This window comes from Orbicella faveolata, unplaced genomic scaffold, assembly GCF_042242905.1.
Source record: "Orbicella faveolata isolate gen_17 unplaced genomic scaffold, um_ofav_v1 contig_46, whole genome shotgun sequence".
Lineage (NCBI taxonomy): Eukaryota > Metazoa > Cnidaria > Anthozoa > Scleractinia > Merulinidae > Orbicella > Orbicella faveolata.
Genome location: NW_028301576.1, coordinates 31984256 through 31997781, shown reverse-complemented (window position 1 = coordinate 31997781; position 13526 = coordinate 31984256). Strand labels below are relative to the sequence as shown.

Below are 13526 nucleotides of genomic sequence, written 5' to 3'. Positions count from 1 at the left end.
TAGAACGGACCCACAGAACATTTAAGAAAAAGATTATGTACGATTTATTGACTATGCGGAAAACAGGAGTGAACTGGGCAAAATGTTTACCAGAATACACAAGAGCATTAAATCAAGAAGTTAAGGAGGAGCTATCTTGGAAGTCTGCCTTTGAAGTTTATTATGGGCGCAAACCTTTCAGGAAAGATGAACTATCAGAGGTCACTACTGCACAAGAATGGAATGTCGAGAACGAAGCTTACGAGGAGATGATATCTTCGCTACCATAAGATTACGAATCCCATGATATACAAGTTAATCGAATACGGAAAGCTGCTTCCGTGGCAAGTAAAAGATGCGAAAACCGCATGATCCAGAAGGGACTGAGGAACAATCCACCTTCAGTTTATGATATTGGTGAAAAGGTGCTGATTCGCTACCCTGCGGCGAAAAAAATAGGTAGCAAGAGGTCTATCTTAACAGCAAGAATACTTAAGAGAAATTTGAAAACTTGTAAATACAAAGTTCAATTTACATTTCCAGCTGGCTCTTCCAAGATTCTGACTAAATGGATTTCCGTTAATGACATGACAAGTACAACACTTGACAAAGAAAAGAGGAAGAGAAAGCTCGCATGCCAGAGTAGCAAGAAAATGCACAAAAAGAAGTATTTGATACCTTTCTCAAATCATAGGGAGAAATTCACTGACATGCAGTCTGAGATGAATTTTTTAATCAGCTATGACCCGCCCAAAGATGGCAACTGCCAATTTTCTGCACTTTGTCATGAGCTTGTGAACATTGGCGTCTTCCGGTCTGCAGAAACATTAAGAAAAGAGATTGTGTCATTTCTGGAGTCGCATCCAAACTCTCCAGACGGGACTCCTTTGGAATTATTCGCTGGCACACCTTGGAGCCAATATCTGCGATGAATGGCACGCAATGGAACACATGGTGATCACTTAACGCTCCAAGCAGCAGCTGATATATTTAATATACAAATTGTTGTATATTCCACTCTCGGTGCAACGGCTACGCAGACAATTCCCCCTACGAATGGCTGTCCCATTGCGACATTTTATCTAGGTCACTTCGCTGAGGGCGCTGGAGAGCATTATGTGTGCTTGGCAGACGAAACAATTTCTGATCACTCCGACACAGAGTACAATTGTCTTTCCCCCGTCCAAGATGAACAGTCCGATTTAGGTAGCACATCAGGTTTAAATGAACCAGGGAATCAGTCCCAGAGCGATGCAGATCAATCCGCTCCTGATATCAATACAACCCATGGTAACCGAACCCGATTACATGAAAATGAAGAGCAAGATACGAATAACCAATGTGGATATGAACAGCAGGGAAACGATCGTGCAAGTCAGTTTAACGAGTGTAATACAGATTATGGTGCTTACATTAATCCTGATGTTTTGGAGGACGTTACAGAAACAACAGGGGGAAGTTATCCAGAAATGCGAAGTTCTGAGCTGCCCGACACAGAGTATAATTGTGTCCCCCCGTCCAAGATCAACAGTCCGAATTGGATGGGGCATATCAGTCCCATACCAAAACAGATCGACACGCTCCAGACATCAACACAGCCCATGGTGACCGAACCGGATTGGGTGAAAATGAAGAGTAAGATACCAATAACGAATTTGGATATGAACAGCGGGAAAATGATCATGCAAGTCAGTCAAACGGGTGTAATACAGACTATGGTTCTTTCCTTACTCCAGATGTTTTGGAGAACATTATAGAAACAACAGTGGGGAGATATCCACAGATGCGGCAGACCCTGAGAGCTGTTTCGCGGTTTTTCAAACGGATCGTCGACAACGTACCTCTTCCACAAATTTACCTTCCAGAGCTAGCAGATGTTGCCAACATACACCAGCTAAGCATACGAAAAATAATAAACATAAAGGGAAAGAACAGTGGAGCAGTAATCGCTCTAAAACACATAATTAATGCTAAGAACTGGACAAACGCCTGGGTTCGCTTAGTAGCTTACAGCTATGGGTGGTACGGTGTCTCCAAGATTTACTGGAGAACCCGCAATTAAAAGAGCCCTGAAATAGTTTAAAGTTTAAGTTTCAGTTTACATTTTCAAGTTTCATTTTTCCTTCCTCAGAGTTGCAGTTAGATTTCGTTTGAAATAAGATTTTCATCAATTTAAAATATATATGCATAATTCTTTTACCAATTTTTATTTTAAAAAAAGGAGCTGACTCGCTTCTAGCGTGATATTGCAAGACGTTAAATTGGACAAAGTCGCTTGTTTGTTAGTACGTTAATTAGTGTGACAATATAACGGATAAAGAATTGAATGATATTTCATTGTTGCTATGTAAAGTTAGCATATATACCATTACAAATCGTAGTTTTTGTACCTTCATTTCAAAATAAAGAAAGGCATGTGTTATTTGGAGGGCTTTTTTGTATGAAAAAATACCTTTCTACAGGAATTTCACGAAAGTTCACCTATTCACCCCTTTTCCCCTGGAAAAATCAAAGTAGCCTTTTGGAGAAACTCGTGGCGTCCGCCAGTTTTAAAAAAAGACAGATGTTCTGTCCCTTACCCACATGTAATTCCTTATATTTCGAACAAATATATACCAACCAAAACATTATTACATTTTGTGCTACTTTCATGTATTACATTTTGCGTCAAAAGTTGTTACATTTTGCGTTACCGACGTTATTACATTTTGCGTCGAAAGTTATTACATTTTGCGTTACTATTACATTCTGTGGCAAAAGTTATTACATTTTGCGGTACTATTACATTTTGTGTCAGTTATTACATTTTGTGGCGTAACAGCTCCTGCTGACCTTTCTGTGCTCGGTGTGTTACGCCACAATATGTAATAACTGACACAAAATGTAATGGCAACGCAAAATGTAATAACTTTTGCCACAAAATGTAATAGTAACGCAAAATGTAATAACTTTCGACGCGAAATGTAATAACGTCGGTAACGCAAAATGTAACAACTTTTGACGCAAAATGTAATACATCAAAGTAACGCAAAATGTAATAGCACAAAATGTAATAATGTTTTGGTTGGTATATGTTTGTTGGAAATATTCATTTATTTATTTTTTAATTATTTTTTATTTAGTAAGATCGTAATAGGCACCCATCAGAGACTTGCTCTAGGCAAGAGTTTCAATATCAAGGCACAATTGATAGCAAAATCTTCTCACTTAAAATGATTGAATTCCCATGCACATCTTTAAATTAAGCTGTACACTAAGATCTTAAAGAACCTGATTTTATACATAAATGATAACTCGGAAAATAATTGGAAGTAAGGGATGGCTTGTGAAAGAATATAAAAGAATATGCCATTTTATCAATGTAGGGTAAGGGATATAAATATATCTAAAATATATCTGCTTAAGACAATGTTAGAGCAACATTGCCATTTTGTTAACGTTAATTGTTTTATGTGGCACGAAACGCAACTTTCCATCCATGTATGACAAACTTTCCTTTATCCAGATGCTTTGGAGAACATTATAGAAACAACAGTGGGGAGATATCCACAGATGCGGCAGACCCTGAGAGCTGTTTCGAGGTTTTTCAAACGGATCGTCGACAACATACCTCTTCCACAAATTTACCTTCCAGAGCTAGCAGATGTTGCGAACATACACCAGCTAAGCATACGAAAAATAATAAACATAAAGGGAAAGAACAGTGGAGCAGTAATCGCTCTAAAACACATAATTAATGCTAAGAACTGGACAAACGCCTGGGTTCGCTTAGTAGCTTACAGCTGTGGTGGTACGGTGTCTCCAAGATCTACTGGAGAACCCGCAATTAAAAGAGCCCTGAAATAGTTTAAAGTTAAGTTTCAGTTTACATTTTCAAGTTTCATTTTTCCTTCCTCAGAGTTGCAGTTAGATTTCGTTTGAAATAAGATTTTCATCAATTTAAAATATATATGCATAATTCTTTTACCAATTTTTATTTAAAAAAAGGAGCTGACTCGCTTCTAGCGTGACATTGCAAGACGTTAAATTGGACAAAGTCGCTTGTTTGTTAGTACGTTAATTAGTGTGACAATATAACAGATAAAGAATTGAATGATATTTCATTGTTGCTATATAAAGTTAGCATATATACCATTACAAATCGTAGTTTTTGTACCTTAATTTCAAAATAAAGAAAGGCATGTGTTATTTGGAGGGCTTTTTTGTATGAAAAAATACTTTTCTACAGGAATTTCACGAGAGTTCACCTATTCACCCCTTTTCCCCTGGAAAAATCAAAGTAGCCTTTTGGAAAAACTCGTGGCGTCCGCCAGTTTTAAAAAAAGACAGATGTTCTGTCCCTTACCCACATGTAATTCCTTATATTTCGAACAAACATATACCAACCAAAACATTATTACATTTTGTGCTATTACATTTTGCGTTACTTTGATGTATTACATTTTGCGTCAAAAGTTGTTACATTTTGCGTTACCGACGTTATTAGATTTTGCGTTACTATTACATTTTGTGGCAAAAGTTATTACACTTTGCGTTACTATTACATTTTGTGGCGTAACAGATACCCATCCACCAGAGCGACCCCAAATCCTGTTAAATGCCTTCTTAAACTTTTCGTCGTCCTTGGAAATGGCCTGCTTAATCTGCATGATAACATCCAGTTTTGATCCCTTAAGATGAGTGCCAATTGACTGTGAATTTCTGTACTTCTTTGTAGGTGGAGTTATGAAGGAGTTCAAGAAATCTTTCCTCTGAAATTTCTTTACAGTCACTTTCCAGTTCGCTAGTGCTCCTGCTGACCTTTCTGTGCTCGGTGTTTAGCAGCAATGGCCCTTTCCTTGTATGACGTCCAATGAAAGGAGGCCAGAACAGGAGGTTAGGATTCACCTCAAATTCGGGAATTGTACGATTTGAGAATCCTTGCAGAATCATTGAGAGCTCCACTTTGCCCCAGAAATCATCACAATCTATGTAGCCGGCATCATCCACCTGGTAATTTTCAGGCAATTCCAAATTTGAAACATTACAATTAAATGCAACCTTTTTGTTCAAATCCATTATTAAAATTTTCGGATGGTATCGACATAGTGAACCGCTGTATTCATTGGAATGCTTACTTAAGGTATCAAAATGCAAGTAAGCATTAATGACACTGAGAATTTAACCGCTCACCTAGTTGGCTTTCCAAAACCTTCACAATACTACCAATAGGCAAATGCTCTTGTAAGCGTTGTTGAAGAAAGCGACAAACATCGAATCCTGTTAGAAATGTATCATTGAAATTGTGGATGTTGCAATCATGTTCTTGGTATCTATAGCACATATGGCAATTCTCACACCGTTTGAAGTTTTCTACTCCTTCAATCACATCATTCATTGTGAGCAAAGTGGCCTTATTTGAAATTAAAACAGGGGAACTGAAGGGCGACTTGCAATTTTGTCAAAGTGTTTCCTTTGGGATAAATTTTCTGCAGAGGGTTGCAGTCACCGTATTTTTCGAACAAGCATCGTTTAGTGGTTTGCGCTTAAATGAGTGTAAATATCTACACAGTTTTGCCACCATGCTCAGATCGTTGGGAGGGTATATCTGGTTTGCCGACTGAATGTGTGGTGTTGGGCAATCCTCTTCGGCAGGCTCATCTTCTTTGATCTCTGTGCATTGCTGTCTGAAGGCATCTATGAGATTATTTTGTCGGAAATACCAAAAGCAAATGCATTTATGAATGCATAATCTTCATCTACGGCAGCAGCGACAATCAAGGGTACCATTTTCTGTGTCAGCTGTCACAATTACCCTGCCAAATTTTGACAAATAATTAACATTTCCATCAAAAACAGACAAATGAATGAATCTCGATCCATCTGGCACAGAAAAAATACACTCAGAGTTTTTGTGACGCGTTTCACACTGGAGCTCTTTGCACTCAGCTATCCCTTGTTCTGTCAGCACTTGGTATTCGCCAGGTGGAGAGAGATCTTTGATACACAACTTTCATAAATGGCGGACTGCTCGGGCGGAGTGGTGACTAAAACATCAAATCGAGGCTAGAAAGGCCTCCATAAACACGACGTCCCTCGTGTGGTAAATTGTATAGTAATGTTTTCCACATCTTTGGGATACGTATGAAAACTGGCTTAAACGGTCATTATCTGTTTATGATTATTTATCATTTACTGTACTTTTTGATTGGCATTTTTTGTTAAAATTCACCCGCGAGAAGAGGGAAAATGCCTACGCATTCCTGTGTACCCTGTGTACCTTGAAGATGATGGCAGCTAAGTGTCCTACTTTTTATTTCCCACCGAAAAGAAGCTACGGAAAAAGTGGATACATGCCATCCGAAGGGAAGAATTTTGAGATAAAGACATCTACAAAAGTCTGCTTTAGGCATTTCAGGGAGAATGACCTCAAGAAATCCTTGGTGGGGAAGATGTATTTGAGATCAGGGCCGTCCCTTCTCTGTTTTCGTGGACTTGTACTTCGCCAAGGAAGTGTAAAGCGCCAACACCACGGGAATTTGGCGTAGGAACCAGCTTGAGAATAAGTCCTGAAAAGGAACCAAATGAGGAAACTGTCATGGATGTCTCCGATGACAATTTCTTTAGCGTGGAAACTACTCAATTACAAGGAGTTGAAGGTGACGTAAATCCAAACACAAGCTTGGCACTAGAGCATTTGCACAAAACTCCATTGAAAAAACACTACACAAGGAAAACCACCTTGACAACAGTCAAGAAAGACGCATACACCAGCTGAAGCAGCAAATTATCGAGTTGAAAGCACAAATTGAAGACCTTCGATGACGAAATGAACAACTCCAAAGTCAACTATTTACTCTTGAACGATTTAAGGAAAACGACTCTGCCTTAAATTTTTATACCGGGTTCCCAAACTGGAATGCATTTATTGCAGTGTTCGGATACTTAAATCTAAGGCCTTCGGGTGAAAATATAAAGTACTGGCTTTCAAAACAAAGTGCATCATTAGATAGTCTCGAGAAAGGCAGAAATGAGAGCAAGAGGGGCAGGAAAAAAACTCTGAAGCCACTCGATGAATACTTTCTTGTGATGTGTAGAAACAGACAAGGCTTTCGCGAGGAACATCTGGGCCATCTCTTCCAAATTTCTGTATCAACAGTGAGCTGAATTTTTATTACCTGGATTAATTTCATGTTTCTGAAATTAGGCCAAGTTAAAATCTGGCCTTCAAGATAGGTGATCGACAAGACAATGCCTGAAGACTTAAAAAAGAAATACAGTTCAACAAGAGTCACCATTGACTGCACAGAAGTTAGGTGCCTAGCAGCTTACACTTGAATGGTGAGTTGTTTAGTAACTACAAACACCACACAACCCTCAAAGACTTAATTGGCATTTCTCCAGGAGGTGCTGTAACTTTCATCAGTCAGCTCTACACGGGAAGCATTTCAGACAGAGAAATAGTTGTAAGAAGTGGACTATTATATTTGCCTCTTAGTGAAAATGATAGCATCATGGCAGATAAAGGTTTTACCATGCAAGATTTGCTGCCCCTGGGAGTTTCTTTAAACGTCCCTCCCTTTCTTGGAAGGTCACGTCAAATGCCAGCTGAAGATGTTATCTTGACCCAGGAAATAGCCAGCCTACACATACATGTTGAAAGAGCAATAAATGAAATTAAGATCTTTCATATTTGAGATGGAGTTGTGCCTCTCCACCAGTTTGGAGTTGTAAATCAAATGTGGACAGTCTGTGCAATTTTATGTAATGCCCAGTCAAATATCATTTCTGTGTAAGTAAGATTTAAAGGCCTAAGTTCATCCAAGTGGCCTTGCATGCTTGCCCTTTTGGTTTTTGTAAAGGGTCATTTGCTGAATGAAGTGTTCTCATTGGCTGTTATTTTCAAGGTGACAATTTTCAACTACAATGGGCCTATTAAGGAGACAAAAACATTTTTATATACAAAGTATTTTATTACTATTTTTATTAACTGCATGAGTACCTACATGTACAGCTGTACTTTAATGTATGATTCAGATAAACTGTAGTTGACTCTGCTATATTTTGAAAAAATAAACCTGTAGTCACTAATTTGGGTTTGCAATTAATTAATTAAGTCACCCCAGTAAGGATGGTGAAAACACTAACTTTTTAATATTGGCTTCTGGTTGTAAACATTCCATTTGCAATGCATATGTTGAGGTTCAATCTGATTGCTTCAAAGTTTGAATCCAGCGTCACTATTATTATTAATATTGTAAATAGATTTGGTATTATCCATAACTGACAGAGTCAACCCAGCTCAAGAGCATTTTAAAACTAGATGCTTTGCTGTGTGTACCCAGGCAGTTGTTATACTGAGAAGCACTAGCTATATTGCAATTGAGCTAAATGTTCTGCACTTGAAGTCGTACAAAATTCAATCGAATCGATTTGCTCAAGCTATTCTGCTTTTGATTGCATTTCTTGGAATCGAGTAATAGCTTATTACTCGTTTGCAGGTCTTTAAGGCAAGAAATGAGTCAAGGTCTTTATGTCAGCCTATAAACGTTTCAGTCTATTTTCCTTAGCCTTTGTCGTTGTTACTTGCATTTTTCAAGCAAGCGAGACTATGAATTTCAGAGTTATGGCGGTGCGTGACATAGACCTACGAACACGTTTGTCTAAAAACATGTACTTATCTCGTGATTTTTAGCCCATTCAGAAGTTAAAGCATTAAGAAAAAAGCTTATGTAAATGCTTGTTTGTTCAGTACAGATAATCAGTCACCTAGATAGGCAAAGTAAGTTCCAGATGTTTACACTATTTTCCAGCCACAATGTTGGTGTACCACGGAGGTACACCAACATGGCGGCTCCATACTGGGCTCTGTAAATTTGTGCAAAATATTTTGACGAATATCTGAGCTTGGGAAAAAACACAGACTTAAAAATCAGAGAAGTGACCATCTTTATTAACCTCCTATAACATCACAATTTCTTGATTTTATCCACTAAATGGTTTTCAAATAATTTTTTATTGCGTCCAGATTGCGTGACAGTGCAAGCCAAGAATTGTTTTGCTGAGGTCAACATATATTAGTTTCTTTCAGCTGAAATGTACAATAATTCGCTACATGTGTTTAACTCTTTAAAGACACATAACTCTGTTACAAGAAAATAACAAGAGAATATCGTTTAGTTTGAGATTTTATCTTTATTATACTTTACGAAGTTTCTCAAGGAGTTTTACTTAGGTGTATTCGAACAGATACATTTGTAAACAAATTCTCTAACCTTTCTGCTCTTGTTGCTCAGAAGTTCTTGAGTTTGTGCTGGGATTCTACTTGGTTCACAGTCACATCTAAAAATATGTTGACGCTTCTGCAGATGCTCTATTAAGTTGAAGGGTTGATGGCCCCGGTTGATGGCCCCGGTTGATGGCCCCTTTGGTATAACATGATTGTTGATAAATTCACTCAAAATTTTCACTAGTAAATTGATCTCTTGTAAGGCTTGCAGACCGACCCATTGCAAAAATGCTTAACATCCTTTAGTGTTGGTCTACCACGAACGGTGTTTGCGTTTGTACATGATCTCATCGCCCAAGAAATCAAAGAATCAGTGCTAACTTTTCACGACGGCAACTTCTGTAAATTCCATGTGCTGTACGCATGAACGGGTGACGCATGTGCTTTAGAGACCAGACGGCGATTTGCCACTGAATGAGGAAAAGGAAATAAAACAGAGCCGAAATTTAAACCCAGGCCTCACTGCCTGGGTAACAAGTCAATATTCAAGGTAAAAATGTAAACTGCAATTTAACAGTTATACATATGCCTTTTCTTTGTTTACATACTGTTTAACCAAATGTATATGATTTGTTATTTACTACTGATGAAACAATAACAAACACTTAGCAACATTTTTTTCAAAATATCGGGCCCTGATATCTGCAGAAGTACATGAATGTACTTCTCTATAATGCTGGTTGTTGCTTATTCTGTAAGTGACAAATATTTTGTTGCTAATTTTTAAAAGTCAATGTAATGTATGGAGTAATAATTTTGCATGTAGAACCCATTTCAACATTCTTAACTGTGTTTTTGCACAAAAACAATTATTGTATTGTGAATTGAGAGATTGCCCAATGAACACAACCAACAGATAGCAACTGGACAGACATGTACATGTAAATAAACTCATGATTGCAAACTGTTTTAGTTGTCCTACTTCTGCTGAGACAATGATCAACAACAAAACTCTTTTTACAATTTCCACCAAAGAAACCAACCTCCTTGATGTTTGTCATTTGAATTGAATTTCAGGTCAAAATGATTGCAAACTAGTTTGATAGGCATTTTCCCTTGGTTTAAGGATTACGGTAAGAAATCTGGAACAAAGGAAAATACAGCTAAACTAGTTGAAAATCATGTTAACCTGCAATCATTTTAAGTTACAACATTGACACTATCATTGTAAACAAACCCTGGCAATAGTAAGGAGATGAAAGTGAAGTATGATCATCGCAGTAAATTTTCCAATTTAAGCAACTGGAAATCAGGGCTTCAATGGGATTCGAACCCGTGACCTCCGCGATACCGGTGCGATGCTCTACCAACTGAGCTATGAAGCCACACATTGGGAGCGAGGTCAATTAATTGAGTTCACATATTCCCGTGAGTGAAATAATGTGAAGTATATATGAAATAATTCATATTGAACTGCGGTAGTAGATGAAAGTGAAGTATGATCATCGCAGTAAATTTTCCAATTTAAGCAACTGGAAAGAAGAAGCCTGAAAAAAAAATCAGGGCTTCACTCACGGGAATATATGAACTCAATTAATTGACCTCGCTCCCAATGTGTGGCTTCATAGCTCAGTTGGTAGAGCATCGCACCGGTATCGCGGAGGTCACGGGTTCGAATCCCGTTGAAGCCCTGATTTTTTTCAGGCTTCTTCTTTCCAGTTGCTTAAATTGGAAAATTTACTGCGATGATCATACTTCACTTTCATCTACTACCGCAGTTCAATATGAATTATTTCATATATACTTCACAGTAAGGAGATCATTAAGGAAAACCCCTATCATTTACTGTCTTAGTGGCTTGTTGCTGAATTTTGAAAGTCTACTGCTGCAAAACTAAGAAAATGTTCAAAATAATAGTAAAGTAGTTTACTCCACAGGTCTTGCCAAAAGATAGTATCAAATGCTATTCTTTCAACACACGGACCTTTACTAGTGTACACAATAAATTCACACCACTTTGCCCCAGTGATACCCATTTGTCCTTGAACCTGAGCATAGTATGCATGGTCCCTCTTCAGTCTACACTTATTGTCACTGATCTTCTCCATGAAAAAGGTTGGATCAGAGCACGCATCCAATACACCGAATGCAAATATGGCGGACCACTCGGACAGCCCGGGGTGAGTTGCACGAAGTCGAGGCTAGTTAGGCCACAATTTGTTTTGACAACAAGTCGAGCAAAGCATCTCTTGTGGAAGTTTTCACAATGCCGACGGCTTGCTGTGTTCCACAGTGTAATCAGAAAGGCGTAATATCGCCAACAGGAGAGAAAGTGTCTTTTTTGAGTTTCCTAAATTGCCAATTAGACGAAAACAGTGGATTCGTGCGATCCACCGAGACGAGGGAAAGCAGTGGCATGCTACTCGCGATACTAAAGTATGTTCGCTGCATTTCAGGCAAGAAGATCTCAGGAAATTTCTAAACGGGCGACTTTATGTTGCACAGGTGGTGTGCCGTCAAAATTTGCTTGGTCTGTTCCTTCCGCAAGAAAAACTAAAGCACCGACTGAAAGGATATCGTCAGGGAGCTCGAAGAAACAGCTGTTTATGTCTGACGAATGTGCGAGTTCTAGCAATATGGAAGTTGAAAGCGTGCTTGTTGTCGAGTCTCCACGCGAGCTAGAGGCATCCTCTAGTGTAATCAGTGAGTCCAAAGAAACAAGTGAGCCAGTCTTCAACTCCGAACCGTCCTCAATTGAACAAATGAAAGAAATCAAGGAACTTGAAGCACAGCTTTTAATAGCACAACAGAAGCTGACAAGTCTTCAGCTGGAGAACACTGAACTTAAAAGAAAGCTAGCTGAAAGCACCAGTCAACAGATGGCAATGTCCTCTCACATATTTTGTCTTGATCGCTTCAAATCAGATGCAGATATTAGTTTTTACACAGGCCTCCCTAATTATTCTACTTTCACAGCCATCTATGAATTTTTTAATCCTGGTGAGGATTGTGAAAACACTCACCCTCGGAGCAGTTCAGATGTCCCAGAGGAATTTTACAATACAGACAGCTCTGATGAGGAGGAAAATGTGCAAGCAGCAAAGAAAGATCGTCGCCGAAAACTCAGGCCAGTAGAAGAATTTTTTATTGTACTGTGTCGCTTGAGAAGAGGGTTTTCAGAATGACATTTAGCCAACCTATATGGTGTGGCACAATCAACTGTAAGCAGATTGTTTATACCTCGGATCAATTTCATGTATTTGAAATTTGGACAAGTATGCATTTGGCCGTCTAAGGCAGTAGTACAGCAAACTATGCCAGCTGATTTCAGGGAGAAATTCCCCTCAACAAGAATGGTAATCGATTGCACAGAAGTTTTTTGTGAAATTCCTAGTAGCTTACTTCTGAACTCTGAGCTGTTCAGTTCTTACAAGAACCATGTGACACTCAAAGGACTTGTTGGAATTTCCCCAAGTGGGGCAATCATATTTGTGAGCCAGCTTTATACATGAAGTATTTCTGATCGGGAAATTCTGCTGAGAAGTGGGATCTTGTCCCAGGAATTTGAGGATGGCGATTCAGTGATGGCTGACAAAGGCTTTCAGATTCAAGACATTTTGCCCCTGGGTGTTAACCTAAACATCCTGCCTTTTCTAGGAGGCAACAGTCAAATGACAGCAGAGGATGTGGTCAGAACCCAGCAAATTGCAAGCATAAGGATTCGTGGAAAGAGCAATCAACAAAATTAAGAATTTTCGTATTTGGGAGGGAGTTGTTCCTTTGAGTTTATTTGGAGTTGTGAATCAAATGTGGAGTGTTTGCGCATTCCTTTGTAATGCTCGGGATCCACTAATAGCTGGATAGGTATAGCATATTTAAGCAGATTATTTTTCTTGAAAGTGACAAACAGGCATTTGTACAGTTAAGGATAGAGCAGTTTTTGCTTGAGTGTCGAAAGTAATTAACATTTGCTTTGGTTTTGCCATTACTACATTACACGTTTGTGATTGGCCAGAGTGATTACTTTGGGTTTGGTTTTACTACACTCAATCAAAAAACTCTCTATATTAATTTTCTAGTTTATTACAACTTTTGTCATTTTTGGGAGCATTCTGTCAGTTTAGTGTGCCTGTTATCAACACGTACATTTACCACACTGTTTGAATTAGTTGTGCACTTGTATTTTTTAGAATGATTATATTGTAAGTGGATGATCACTTTCATTCTCATAACCTCCTTGTTTGCTTATTTATTAGTATATTACATAAAGGGGGTTTATGTGCAGATCAAAAAAATTGTATCTCAAAACTGAAACAAATGCTAACAGAACACATTTTAA

At 38.4% G+C, this 13526-nt stretch overlaps 2 pseudogenes; both read left to right on the top strand.

Moving 5' to 3' along the window:
- The first annotated feature begins 6621 nt into the window (after window positions 1–6621).
- On the top strand, window positions 6622–8049 carry LOC149099768 (uncharacterized; annotated as a pseudogene).
- Window positions 8050–10849: 2800 nt separating this feature from the next.
- Window positions 10850–12939, top strand: LOC149099767 (uncharacterized; annotated as a pseudogene).
- The last annotated feature ends 587 nt before the right edge of the window (window positions 12940–13526 follow it).